The following is a 15,698-nucleotide window of genomic DNA, read 5'->3' as shown; positions in this document are numbered from 1 at the left end:
TTTTTTATATTGGTGCCGGGAACCACACGGCACGCAGATTGTTTTCACGCAGATTGTTAAGGTCGACTAAGGAATAGGTGTGTGATTTGTCTTTTAGGCGATGGACTGTCAATCTTGGCCTATATTTGAATCTCAATTCTATTACTAAGCTAAACGCAGCCTTCGAGTCAAGTAACTCTGTTTACCCCATAAGGAATAAAAACGTGATAAAGTATGAGTGATACTTAAGCAAAGACAATTTTTATAAAAAGAGCCCAATATCCTCCTTTTTCACAATCCTGTAAACCGCATTCAAATCGGTTCAGCGAAACGCTAGATAATCAGGGACAGACATACATACATACAGGCAGTTCTAATTGAGAACCAGCTTTTTTATTGGAATGTTGTTAAAAATCATAGAAACATCTACAATCCAAGATCATTGCATATTTTTCTAGACCCAAAGGTCACACTCAATTTCTCCTATACTAATATACTACCGTGTGGTTCCCGGCACCAAAAAGTCCAACAAACTTGAGATACTTTTTTAAGCGATGGGCTAGCAACCTGTCACTATTTGAATCTCAATTCTATCAGTAATTTCAAGACTGTTGGCTCTGTCTACCCCACAAGGTATATGCACGTGACCGTATGTATGTACTAATGTACTGTTCCGACTTTATAAGTTAAACTCTAAGAGTTTCGACTCTAGCGCAAGTTTCTTGTTGAACTTTCGTGTGAAAGTTTAATCATTTCCGTAACCGGCAACCGAGTATATTGTTGGTTATTTTATGACCCTTTTACAAATATTCATATTCAGAACTAGCTGTGCGCGGACGAAGTCGCGGTCGTCCGCGTAAATTTCGAGTTGAATCTACACTACAATAATGTGAAATAAAAAAAAATATCTTGTATTTATATTTTACTAGAGGCCGCCCGCGACTTCGTCCGCATGGAAACCCTATCAATCCCGCGGGAACTCTGGGATAAAAAGTAGCCTATGTGTTATTCTGGGTCTTCAGCTACCTACATACCAAATTTCATGGTAATAGGTTCAGTAGTTTTTGCGTGAAAGAGTAACAAACATCCATACATCCATACAAACTTTCGCCTTTAGGTATAATAGTAGTAGGATTTTGTCTTCTGAGTTAAAACAAAGCAATTGGTGAAAGTCTTAAGTAAATCGGTTCAGTACTTTTGGAGATAATCGTGATCATACATACAGACAGACAGACAAAATATTAAAAAAAAAATTGCTTTCTATTATTCATTCTAAGTGTCCCTCTATCCATTTCAGTCAATAATACAAAATGTACAGACAAAATATTTTTACTGTTTTATTATATGTATATAGATGAATTGAATTAATGTAAGAATCTTATCTTTAATCAACAGAATCAGGTCATCAAGTAATTTAAGATACTTACATTATACATTACTCGATGACTGGATGAACTACCTAGAAAAGATATAATTACAGTTTAGTGATATTATCTACCATTTTGCCTTCTATAATAATTTAAAAATAAATTACCGCTTTGCCGTGTGGATCCCGGCACTTAAGAATAGTAACATACATACATATAATCATGTTCATATCCCTTGCGGGGTAGACGGAGCCTCGGAAAGACTGAAACGCCACGTTCAACTGTTCGGCTCAATGATAAAATTGAGATTCAAATAATGACAAGTTGTTAGCCCATCGTCTACGAGAAGAATCCCAAGTATATAAGCCTATAGTATAGTACCACTCCATATGTTTCCCATGGATGTCGTAAAAGGCGACTAAGGAGAAGGCTAATAAACTTGCGGTTCTACTTTTCGATAGCTACATCCTAACACTATTTGAATCTCAATTCCATCAAGCCACACAGCTGTACGTCATCTTTTTAGTCTCTTCAAGACTTTTGGCTCTGTCTGCCACCCAAGGGATAAAGACGTGGTTATAGCACAAAATAAATATGTTCTTCTATTGGGAATTCCCATAGGAGCCCCTAGCTAAGATGTAATCATATAGAAACTTCTCAATAACAACAGCTGATTAATTGTACATGGTGCCGTGTGGTTCCCGGCACCAATACAAAAAAGAATAAGACCACTCCATCTCTTTCCCATGGATGTCGTAAAAGGCGACTAAAGAATTGGCTTACAAACTTGGGATTCTTTTTTAGGCGATGGGCTAGCAACCAATATTATAATCTCAATTTTGTCATTAATCCAAATAGCTGAACGTGGTCTTTTCAAGACTATGGCTCTGTCTGCCCCGCAAGGGATATAGACGTGACTATATGCATGTTATTTTACATTCAGGTCTGTTCCTCAACCTCCCAGGGTGTATGGTAATGATGGAGAGACCGAACTCATGGAGATACCGGGACGACTTTTAGATTAGCATTGCGCACTCCGAATGGGTTTAGAAACTTTATAATTTCATTTGGGCGGTATGAATTATTATTGTATGGGGTATATTCTATATACGAGTATTACTAGCTTTTACCCGCGTCTACAACCGCGCTATATATTACAGTAAAAAAAATTGTCTGTACATTATGTAAGTATATTTAAAAAAATATATTTTTTACAATATTAAAAAAAAAGTAACGAGCATAAATTTGAAAAAAAAAATCTGTCTGTTTGTATGTTTGTTTGTACACGCTCAACTCCAGAACTAACACGCAAACGGAGTTGCGGGCGTCAACTAGTATCTAATAAATAAATAAATATAAAAATTTGGATATTAATTTTATATATATATCTATAAATTTTATAATTTTCTAAAATTGATAATGAATAGATAATATTCAATTTTTTCTCAAATAACTCATACTTTGCGGAAATCATTATAATCTAGCTAACTTTGTTTTACGGTAAATATGATTCCGCTTAATTTTCCCGTTTAATTACTGAAAAATGATTTTTCCGGTCGGCCGAACGGGAATAAAGACCAGCGGGTGGGTACAGTCAGTAAAAAAGTCGTCTTACACTTCGCCGCTTCAGCTGTGTAGCGTTGGAAGAAAAAATAAGAAATTAAGACAGATTGTTCTAGATACAAGCTTAGTTACCATGCGTGTTTCATTTTCTTTAAGCAAACAATCACGCTTTTGGATAAAAGAAACACATACACTCCATCTCTTTCCCATGGAAAGCGTAAAAGAGGACTTGAGGATAGGCTCATAAACTTGGGATTTTTTCGTGGGCGATGGACTAGCAACCTGTCACTGTTTGAATCTTAATTCCGAAAACTGGGCTAGCAACTTCCCACTATTTGTATCTAAGTCAATATTCATTTTTATGGGACATTTTAAATAAAAAGGCGACTAAGGGGTAGGCTTATAAACTTGGGATTCTTCTTTTAGGCGATGGTCTAGCAACCTGTCACTATTTGAATCTCAATTCTATCTTAAAGCCAAATAGCTGAACGTAGCCAATATATGAATGTGAATTCAGCAATGTTTTTATTTTATATTCAAACAAAACATGCACCCTTATACATGCAACGGCAAAGTCTAATAGCAGTTAAATGCTACTTTTCTTAGAAACGCTATACAAAGAAGCGTTTTAACGTAGAGTTGGCGCTAATGGCTGCTTGTATTTTTGTGTCGTGGAGCTTAGAAACTTATGGAGTGAGAGGTCCCTTTTTCTTCGAATAATTAAAATTCGAATTCTAAATATCTTCAAATGATATGCTGCAGTGTAGTTTGATCCGCCGCTTCTTTTACACATGCGCTTTGGAAGCGGTAGTAGTTATAATTAGGTTAAAGTGATGTGACGTCAATAAATGATACATAATATCCAATTTTAAAAATAAATCTATTCTATTTGATTAGTTCTAATATGATTTTAGCATAGGGTTTTGAAATTAAATATTTTGCCATAACATTTAATACGTATTATTTGCTTGTACACAGTTAATTTTGGCATAAATAATTTCAATGCTATGCTATGCTTGACGGCCTCTGTGGCGCAGCGGTAGTTCGCTTGTCTGTGACACAGGAGGTCCCGGGTTCGAAATCCTGGCCAGGGCATATTGAGAAAAGCACTTTTTCTGATTTGCCTGGGTCTTGAATGTTTATCTATATAAGTATTTATTATAAAATATATTAACGTTGAGTTAGTATCTCGTAACACAATTCTCGAACTTACTTCGAGGCTAACTCAATATGTGTCATTTGTCCTGTATATATTTATACTAGCTGTTGCCCGCGACTACGTCCGCGTAACCCACACTAAAAATTACGAAGTTTCATACAAACTTGCAACCCCTATTTCACCCCCTTAGGAATAGAATTTCCAAAAATCCTTTCTTAGTGGATCTCTCCTAATTAAAATCTACCTTCCTGCCAAATTTAATCTTTATTGGCTCATTAGATTTCGAGATTTCGTGATTCCTAAGTGAGTGTTTTTCGTTTTTATATACATATATAGAATATAGATATAGATTTATTTATTTATTAAATTGTACAACATCTGGACACTATAGGTACTTCACGTCTTTGTAGGCTGTGTAGGGCTGACATCACATAAGAAATTACTTTTGTATAAAAAAAAGAACCACCTCCAATCGATTGTAACGTTTTAGTAAAACGTCACAGGTAAGAAAATACATACATACATATAATCACGTCTACATCCCTTGCGGGGTAGACAGAGCGAACAATCTTGAGAAGACTGATAGGACACGTTCAGCTGTTTGGCTTGAAGACAGAATTGAGATTGAAGGTAAGATGAATGAGGGATAATTAAAAAAAATATGATAGAATAAAGAAAAACTTTATTTGGACTATCTACAACTATTTTGACGGCCTCCGTGGCAAAGCGGTAATACGTTTGTCTGTGACACCGGAAGTCCTGGTATCGAATCCCGGCCAGGGCATGATGAGAAACAAACTTTTTCTGATTGGCCTGGGTCTTGGATGTTTATCTATATAAGTATTTATTATAAAATATAATACCGTTGAGTTAGTATCTCGTAACACAAGTCTCGAACTTACTTCGAGGCTAACTCAACCAGTGTAATAATTTGTACAAGGAAAAGAGGTCATGGGTTCAGCTATAGACACGAGACCCAGCAAGTAGCCACTAAAGGATAGCAAGCTAGTCAACTCGGTGAACAATGATAGTCCAAAAGAAGACGAAGACGAAGGGTGCGTGTGCGCATTTTTATATGGCTCCCGGGCCGGGGAGACCGAAGCGGCACGACGTCATACGATACCCTCCTTTTTTGAAGTCAGTTTTATTTCTAAAACCTTCTCCTGAGTGCACACAAACACTTCAAGACCGAATCAAAAACGGTTCAGCGAAACGCGAGATAATCGCGGACATACATACATACATACATACGTACATAGTGCCGTGTGGTTCCCGGCACCATTACAAAAAAGAATAGGACCACTCCATCTCTTTCCCACGGATGTCGTAAAAGGCGACTAAGGGATAGGCTTATAAACTTGGGATTCCTCTTTTAGGCGCTGGGCTAGCAACCTGTCACTATTTGAATCTCAATTCTATCACTAAGCCAAACAGCTGAGCGTGGCCTATCAGTCTTTTCAAAACTGGTGGCTCTGTCTACCCCGCTAGGGATATAGACGTGATCATATGTGTGTATGTATACGTACATACATAACTGAGAACCATCTTTCTTTCGAAGGCGGTTAAAACATCAGCCAGCCATCTAAAATGTCGGATTCACAAAATCATTTCTATACCCCTTCCGGACCCCACGTTCAGTCGGAACTAGGATGAATTCCGTGTGTTCGGTTACAACATCAGCCAGCCATCTAAAATGTCAGAGTCACAAAATCATTTCTATACTAGGATTTCTACATCTAGGATGAATTCCGTGTGTTTGACAACCCTGGGTTTATGTCACGTACAGGGCCGATTTAATAAAAAGTCCATGACGTGTTGTGGATACCCGGAACACCCTGGTAACCAGGACAAATAGAGGATATTTGACCAAAATGCTGATTTCACACGACATATTGCTATTGACACACGCGTTATTGCAACTTGATTGCGTTAAATCTCAATTTATTCGTGTTATATGAAACACTAGCCGTGCCCGCGACTCCGTCCGCGTGGAATAGTTATTTTGGACATTGTAGGAAGTATAATTATTAATTATTTATTCATTTTTTTATTATTCCGTTGCTATGGCGTATACCAAGAAGCTTGGCTACAGGCATCAATGAAGCCCTCAAGAGTGAATAATTTTTAGCGTTATTTAACATTATTTTTTCGCTCTTAATAGTTGCAGCGTGATGTTTTATAGCCTAAAGCCTTCTTCGATAAATGGTCAATTCGAACTAACAGTTCCTGAGATTAGCGCGTTCAAACAAACAAACTCTTCAGCTTTATAATATTAGTATAGATCATCGTATGGCTTACACAGCTGAATGTGGCCTATCAGTGTTTTCAAGACATTATTTTTCTTTTTTTATTATCGGTAATAGATTTGACTGCGTTTGACCTCCATCTGTATGGTAGTAAACAAGGTGAAGCCTAAGGTTGTGCATGCAAGCTCAAAGAACACCTATTCAGACTGTTAACTCTGTCTACCCCGCAAGGGATATAGACGTGACTTTATGTGCACCAAATTCTCTCTCACGTTCCCGAAGGCCGCTATCTATCTTTCTATGTATGTATACATAGTACATACATACATACATAAAATCACGCCTCTATGTATGTATAAATGTATGTATATAAGAAAATATTCCGCACAAATAGTTTGTCGTATAATTTAAGATGCAATAAACGACGAAGTGGTATGGCTTTATGAAATTCAATTTATTTAAAGATGTCTGTCTGCATACTTCAAAGTGTATGAGGATATGTCATGATGTCGTTTCATAGGAATACAACCTCGGAATTATTTATATGTTCTCGGATATTACGCATATAGTATACAAGCTGCTGCCCGCGAGTTCGTTCGCTTTAAACTACAAATTTTAACTGATGATGTTATTCCAATGTCTGAGTCATCTTACTGCAAAATTATATGAAAATCCGTTCAGTATTTTTTGCATAAAAGGGTAAAAAATCCACATCCATACATCCTTACAAACTGAGTAGTAATTAGTAGGCTAATAAATAAATTTAGGATACCTCTTGTAGGCGATGGGCTAGCAACCTGTCACTATTTAAATCTCAATTCTATAATTAAGTTAAACAGCTGAAAGTGGCCTATCAGTCTTGAAAAGACTGTTGGCTCTGTCCACCCTGCAAGGGATATAGACGTGATTATATATATGTATGTATAAAACTTCAGAGATAGGGTAGATACAAAGATAAATTAGTGACACGAATTAATTAAAAATTAATTAAACTCGCTTGTATTTACAAAGGACACTTGAGAAACAAAATTAATAATGTGCTTGAGACAGAACAGTCTCGTTAAATTTCTAAATTAAATTGTGTTAGGCTTGACCTAGGGACTACAAGTTGACAAATGTGACTGAGCTAAGAGTTCTGTCTTCATTTTAAGGCATAAATTTATGTCAATTTAAATTGTACGCTAAGGAAGTTAGGTAGTGAAAGAAGTTAACCTGAATTGCGTTTTCAGGGTTACCAGCGAGCAATATTAAGTTATAGAATTAAACTAAGACCTATGAATTTTTTTCTTAAATTTTTTATACATATAACGGCTTCTTGTGGCGCAGCGGTAGAACGCTTGTCTGTGACACCGGAGGTCCCGGGTTCGACTCCCGGCCAGTTCATGATGAGAAAAGAACTTTTTCTGATTAGTCTGGGTCTTGGATGTTTATCTATATAAGTATTTATTGTAAAATATAGTATTGTTGAGTTAGTATCTTGTAACACAAGTCTCGAACTTACTTCGAGGCTAACTCAATATGTGTAATTTGTCCCGTATATATATATTTATATATACCTACATTACATACATTCATAGAATCACGTCACTTACCCGGAGGGGTAGGCAGAGGCTGCATCTTTCTATACTCATACTAGCGGACCCGACAGACTTCGTTCTGTCAAAAAGATTTGTAATATGACAGTTTTTTGTTTCTATCTATTAGACCTACCTACATTGCTTAGACAACAGTGAACTTTATATATTAGCAATAAAGCTCAAATTGACTATACGTATTAGTTAAAAAACGTTTGTATGGGATAAAGAAAAGCACTGTTTTTAAGGCTTTTCAGGCAATTATTTGGTATTTTTTCGCCGTAAAAACCTTCCTTGAGCTTCGACGAATATTTAAAAAAAAAGAATTGACCAAATTGGTCTGGTTCAGTTATGCGCTTACCAACACATTTAGCGATTCATTTTTATATTATAGATTATAACTTACATGAAAGAAAAAATAGTAATTTCAGTTTCGGGTAGTCTTGATCTAAGCAGAAAACTGAGGCTAATAAACTTAGGATTCTTTTTTTAGACGATGGGCTACAGGTGCAGACCAGATCTTTCGCCAAAATTTCCCCATTCAACGTTTCAATTTACACTCGCCTCGCATAAATCTCGAATGAAAATTAAAATGAAACTCGTCATGATTCTAGCTAAAATAAAAGACAAACAACAATTTGGGGTCAGATTACGCCCTGAATCAACTTGGGAGTCAGTCAACGAGCTTCACAAACATTCAAATTTTAATGCAAACAAAACTTCCATTATTTTCCTTCCCTGTTTTAATTAAATACTTGGCTATCAACTCAATGAAGACACGGTCAAGACTGCGCTGTTGCCACGGACATAGAAATAGTTAGACACGCACAGGAACATATCACATCTTTATCCCTAAAAGAGATTCTGACTAAACCAAGACTATATTTATCTGGATTATGATGATTAGTTACCGGTTCTAAGCCCATCGTCTAAAATAAAATTCCAAAGTTTAAGCATTAAATTTGCATGCTTAAACATGCGCGCGCATCTTTAAAATACAAAGCATTCGTGTCCGTCCAAGCTATCCTGTGGTTTTATTGCATGAATATTTATATATATCTATACAAATACAAATCTCTTTATTGCGGAAACATTGGTAGAAAAGATGGTATAGTTAGTTCGTGTCACTGTGATCTGTCTTCACAAAACGTACAATAATTGAGTCAGTAAATTTTTTTTTTCATTAAAATCTATAAATATATTATTAACACATAAATTTACTAACACTATGTCTAAGTTTACTGTTTTAATAACAAAGTAGATCATTTTATCTGAATAATAAACGAATCTTATCTAATCTACAAGCTTGTTCTGTATACTTTGATAAAAGCAAGAAAGAAAAGAAAATATATTGTAAAATTATTGTCATCGGTGACTGTCATTAAGGTCATCCCGGATGATGGATACATTCTGTTGAATTTGGCGTATCTATCGGGATTTATGTCTGTGACTAACTTACTATGACAGCTTCAAATTGTTTAAGTGTGTTGTTGGTTATGGCGACTGAGGAGGGGGAGGGGGGGGAGAGTCATGGCGTAATTTGATTCAAATAACTTGATAAGAGCACCATAATGTAAAGGCCCACAGACGTAATTAGCTTTGAATTTTCAATGTGGGCCGAATTTTTTAGGAAACAAGGAAAAATGTGGAGGAAAAGCGATAATTTGCAAAACATTTTCTTCATAAACACGAAATGGAATATAAAAAAAACGTGGGAAATAAAATAAATAAAAGTGCCGTGTGGTCCCCAGCACCATTTTAAAAAAGAATAGGATCACTCCTTCTCTTTCCCTTGGATGTCGAAAAAGACGACTGAGGGATAGACTTATAAACTTGGGATTCTTCTTATAGGCGATGGGCTAGCAATCTGTCACTATTTATTGTCAGCTAACCGTGGCCTATCAGTATTTCAAGACTGCTGGCTCTGTCTACCTCGCAAGGGATATAGACGTGATTATAAAATTTTGTGGGAGGAAACAAAATTAATCGTGATTGATTTGTTTTGGTAAATTTTAATTTGACATACAAACATATAATCACGTCTTCATCCTTTACGAGGGAGACAGAGCCGACAGTCTCGAAAATATTGAAAGTCCACGTTCAGCTGTACGTCTTAATATAAATTGAAATACAAATAGTGACAGGTTGTTTGACCTTCGCCTAAAAAGAAGAATTCCAAATTTATAAGCATTACTTTAACTGACTTTTACGCACGATACATACCTTTCAGAAAAGAAATAATAATTTGTTTTTATTGAATTTGTGTTAAATTACTTTATTGACAAGCAAAACCGCAGTTTAATGTAGCAGAATTTAAGGGAGTTACTTTATGAAGTGGAAAATTTTTATGTTATCGTTAATGCGATGTCAATCACTGGGTAACCAAATTTATCTGACATGTAATCAATGGACTTGTCCAACACACGTCTAAGTGATTATTATAGATAATACTAGCTGTGCCAGCGACTTCGTCCGCGTGGAATAGTTATTATGGGCATCATTGACTATGATTAATGTTTTTCACCTTTTCCATTATTTCTTTGCTATTTATAGTTGCAGCGTGATTTTATATAGCCTAAAGCCTTCTTCGATAAATGGTCTACCTATTTGACGCAAATAGAATTTTTCAATTCGGACCAGTAGTACCTGAGATTAGCGCGTTCAAACCAACAAACAAACTCTTCAGCTTTATAATATTAGTATAGATATTGACGGCCTCTGTGACGCAGCGGTGGTACGCTTGTCTATGCCCGGGTTCGAATCCCGGTGAGGGCATGATGAGAAAATAGTGGATGGATGAGGAATTGAGATTTAAATAGTGACAATTTGTGTACAATCGCTTAAAATAAGAATCCCAAGTTTGTAATTCTTTTAACTTAATTGATAACATAACATATAGTCACGTCTAAATACGTTACAGAGTAGACAGAGCCAACAGTCTCGAAAAGTCTGAAATGCGACGTTCAGTTCAATGATGGAATTGAGATTCAAATAGTGACAGATAGCTTGCCAACTAATTATATCTAGAGAAATGTCTTACTTAATACTTTAAGAGATGTACTACTACCGATGTATTATTGGAGTAAATAAATAAATAAATATTTATTTAAAAAGCTGAAAGGCTCTTGCCAGCTAATTGCTTTTATTTAGCACAGTATGTAGTCCATATTGAGTTAAAAGCTCCCACGAATGCGAGGTAATGGAAAAATGAATTCAATTACTGTCATGAATCAACCGTTTTATAACGATATATTGTTATATAAATTACTACATACATATAGTCACGTCAATATCGCTTAAGTTGTAGACAGAGCCAACAGTCTTAAAAGGTCACGTTCAGCTTTTTGGCTTGATAGAATTGAGATTCAAATAGTGACAGGTTACTAGCGCATCGCCTAACAAAAGAATCTCAAGTTTGTAAGCCTATCCCTTAGTCGCCTATTACGACATCCATGGGAAAAAGAAGGAGTGGTCCTATTATTATTTTTATTGGTGCCGGGAACCACACGACACAAATATATATTACTACTATGTATATTAAACTTATCTACTTGACTTAGGTACTACGTATAGTAAATTATGCCCGCGGCTTCGTCCTGCTTAGATCTCTATAAATGCAAAGATAATATCTCTGTCTACCCCGCAAGGGCTATAGACGTGATTCAATGTATGTATGTGAAAGATTAAAAGTATAAAAGCGAGCACTGAAACTTTTATACAGGGTATAAAATGCTCGCATGAAAAATCTTATAAACAGGTTATTTTTCAGTTATCAAGTGAAGCATTAAGCCGTTTCTCACAAAATTTGACGACTCATAAAAAAAGGAACGATTCTCTCGTCATTTCGCAACGATTTCTGCGCGAAAGCAAAAAAAAACCGGCCAAGTGCGAGTCGGGATTGCGCACCAAGGGTTCCGTACCTACATCACGTTTGTTACTTAAATTCATATATGCATATAATCACGTCTATATCCCTTGCGAGGTAGACAGAGCCGACAGTCTTAAAAAGACTGATAGGCCACGTACAGCTAGTTACTTTAGCTAGTTTTTTTTTTACATTCACGTTTCTATCTGTTTATTAAAATCGACCAAAAATTGTTTAGAAATTACGTTTGTTTATATAAAAGCATCCCTTTAATAATAACTTTATTGTTATTTCATTACGAAAGGTAATATACCATTAAAGATAATTTGTATTGTATTGTATTGTAATGTTGTAATATTATTACCGTTATTAATATTGAGAAAAAAAAAACACACACACATTTATTATGTACCTAACCCTTTATATTATGTTAGTTTTTTAATACTCTTAAATAATATGTAACCCTATATAAATATATTTTTTTAAATATTGTTTATTATTTTTAAAGGTAAATAAAACGTCAACTAAAACACATAATTTATCAAAATTTCAGCTTTCTAGCTATCATAGTTTATGAGATAAGTGCAGCCTAGTGTCAAACAGATAGACAGAAGGCAGAGGCTTAGAAATAGTCTCGTTTTTACTTTTTAGACAGGGAACCCTAAAAAGAGTGATAATAAAAATGGCGGATATTAAAATGGCGGCGAACGTATGATTCTGTGGATGTGAGTTACCGGATTTCGATTGAATTTAGGTACCACAGGTTATTAATTTTTGTGGAAATTAATTTTTTTTTCTTTTATCTATAAATGCAGTGATACTGACAATCATGAAGTTAGGTTAAAATGTCCTATATTAATGAATAAAATTCTGAATTTTAATTTGGAAGATGGACTTTAGATACTTGTGGCAAGTTGCTAGCCCATCAACTACAAGAAGAATCCCAAGTTTATTAGCCAATCCCTTAGTCACCTTTTACGATATCTATTGGGAACGAGACGGAGTGGTCCTATTCTTTTGTTTTATTGGTGCCGGGAACCACACGGCACTGCAGTCGCAATCCATGGAAAAGTCTATTTTAAGCCACGAAATGGCTATTTCTATCGGATTATTGAGCCGTGTGCATAGATTACGATGCATCCGTTGAAATATTTAGCATTATCTTCAATTAAATCTGTTTGGTTTTCCAAAGTTTATACTGTACTAGCTGTGCCCGCGACTCCGTCCGCGTGGATAGTAATTTCGGGCATCATTGAAGCCCTCAAGGATGAATAATTTCCCCCGATTTTTTCACATTCTCCATTATTTCTTCGCTCCTTATAGTTGTAGAGTGATGATATATAGCCTAAAGCCTTACTCGATAAATGGTCTTATCAACACAAAAATAATTTTTCAATTCGAACTACTAGTTACTGAGATTAGCGCGTCCAAACAAACAAACTCTTCAGCTTTATAATATTAGTATAAATTTACACATACATACATACATATAATCACGTATATATCCTTTGCGGGGTAGACAGAGCATACAATATCCTTTGCAGGGTAGACAGAGCATACAGTCTTGAAAAGACTGATATCATACTATCATACTGTATTTACACACATAATATAAACTGTTTTTAAAGATTTAGTTACATAATGTTTGTATTGAATTTCAAATCCATACGATCCGAAGAACGAAATGTTTTATTGAAATTCAAAAACATGCCTACGGATTCAATGTTACTAGATATCTTTATCAAACCGTACAATATGAAACTTGAGATTCTTCTTTCAGGCGATGGGCTAGCAACCTGTCACTATTTGAATCTCATTTCATCAGCCTTACAGCTGAACGTGACCTTTCAGTCTTTTCAAGACTGTTTGGCTCTGTATACTCCACAAGGGTACATACATACACGTGATTATAATGTATTTATATATTGTACTAAATTTCAGAAAAAAATTAAAAAAATTCTTATGCCCTTTTTGTTAAGTAAGTGTGGAAGAGGCGTCTTTGTGTAACTTTCAGAGATAAGTATATCACATCTTAACTTGTATACGTGTCTAGTTTTTGTAACTTCTGCCTTTTGATGTTTTTCTCTTTTGAAAAGAAATAAAGGTAGAAACTGTAATGCCGTTTGATGTTCCGACTTGAAAAAGAAATAATTTATATAAAAACAAGTAAGGTTCTCTTAATAATGATTATTCTTTTAAGGTAAGTACTACTTGATGGTAGAATTGAGATTTAAATGGTGACAGGTTGCTAGCCAATAGCCTTAATGGGGAATCCCATTTTTATAAGCCTTTTCCTTAGTCGCCTTTTGCGACATCCATGGGAAATGGGATGAAGTGGTCCTATTCTTTTTTATATTGGTTCCGGGAACCAGACTGCATTTGAATCTCAATTCTATCATTTAACCGTGGCCTATCAAACTTTTTAGAGCCGTTGGCTCTGTCCACCCCGCAATAGATATGGACGTAATTATATGTATTTATGTATTATGTAAGAACTTCTTGTTATTTTCTTTCGCAATTTTGAAAATCTCACTGTTGAATACTAACTTCTTACAGAGTGAAATTACCAGAGGTTTATCTTTATAAGTATTTATTATAAAATATAGTATCGTTGAGTTAGTATCTCGTAACACAAGTCTCGAACTTACTTCGAGACTAACTCAATCTGTGTAATTTGTCCCGTATATATTTATTTATTATATTTATCTGCGCGTAAAGAGACCCAGCAATCACACACAACGTTTTTTGAATGGACACCTATACTTATTAAATGCTCCCTTAGTCATCTTTTCAGACTTCCACAAGAAAGTCGAGTCCGTGGCTTGCACCTCGGTTATTTGCTAAAAATAAAAAGAGAAGCTAACATTTTTAATACTGACAAAGTGTGTTAATTAAGTTGAAAGAACTTACGAAGTAACAAAACTTACCAATTTATAGGGCTGCTAACTAACACATTCTTTTATTTATTTATTCTTAACTAGCTGTGCCCGCAACTTCGTCCGCGTGGAATAGTTATTTTGGTCATTATTGAAGCACTCAAGGATGAATTATTTTCCCCGTTTTATTTTCACATTTTCCATTATTGCTTTGCTTCTTATAGTTGCAGCGTAATGTTATATAGTCCAAAGTCTTCCTCGATAAATGGTTTATTCAACGCAAAAAAAAATCAATTCGAACCAGAAGTTCCAGAGATTTGCACGTTCAAACAAACAAACTTTTCAGCTTTATAATATTACTATAGATTATAACAATTACAACTTGTAAAGTACAATAGGCGGACTTAATGCTTATAGCATTATCTAAAAGTCTACCATTGGGTTAAGCGGAGAACCTTTGTGTGGGTGATAATAAAAAATGTTTAATAAACAAACTTACTTATATTAAATGGTTGGTAACATTGGTTGACGATAAATAAATTATTTAAAACTTAAGTTTACTTCCGCTTCCAAAGCGTCAGTGCAGCAGAAGCGGTTACAAACTGCACTGCAGCATTTTCTTTGATAACGTCAATTTCGGTCATTGTCAAAAGGCCCCGGGCTCCTCTCCAGAGAGGTGATTATGTAACCGGGACTAAACGGTTTCAACGGCCTCTGTGGCGCAGCGGTAGTGCGCTTGTCTGTGACAACGGAGGTCCCTGGTTTGAATCCCGGCCAGGGCATGGAATAAACGTTCTTTCTCTGATTAGCCTGGCTCTTGAATGTTTATCTATATAATTTTGTTATCAAATATATTATCGTTGACTTAGTATCTCGTAACACAAGTTTCAACTTAAATCAAGGCTAACTCATACATACATACATACATATGGAGCAGGCGCTCACAAGACTTAAGCCAAAGCGATCGGCCGGGCCGGACGGGATTCCTACATTCTTACTCAAAGACTGTAGATTTGTACTTGCCCAGCCATTATTGTATATATATAATACCTGTTTAGAACAAGCAGCC

The 15,698-nt window shown here is 35.5% G+C and overlaps 1 protein-coding gene across 2 annotated transcripts in view; it reads right to left on the bottom strand.

Annotated features, from left to right (window-relative positions):
- LOC106136353 (allatostatin-A receptor) overlaps window positions 1–15,698 on the bottom strand; it is a 70,462-nt gene that overhangs the window by 43,468 nt on the left and 11,296 nt on the right. The window contains exon 2 of one of the 2 annotated variants that reach the window (XM_013336878.2): window positions 1,407–1,438. The exons of the other annotated variant lie outside the window; for it this stretch is intronic. The gene's annotated coding sequence lies outside the window, so the exon portion shown is untranslated. The remainder of the gene's footprint in view (window positions 1–1,406; window positions 1,439–15,698) is intronic. 2 annotated transcript variants of the gene reach the window in all.

Source organism: Amyelois transitella, chromosome 12 (genome assembly GCF_032362555.1).
Source record: "Amyelois transitella isolate CPQ chromosome 12, ilAmyTran1.1, whole genome shotgun sequence".
In the NCBI taxonomy this organism is placed as follows: domain Eukaryota; kingdom Metazoa; phylum Arthropoda; class Insecta; order Lepidoptera; family Pyralidae; genus Amyelois; species Amyelois transitella.
Note: the sequence above shows the minus strand (reverse complement) of the source record. Positions and strands in the feature narration are given on the sequence as shown.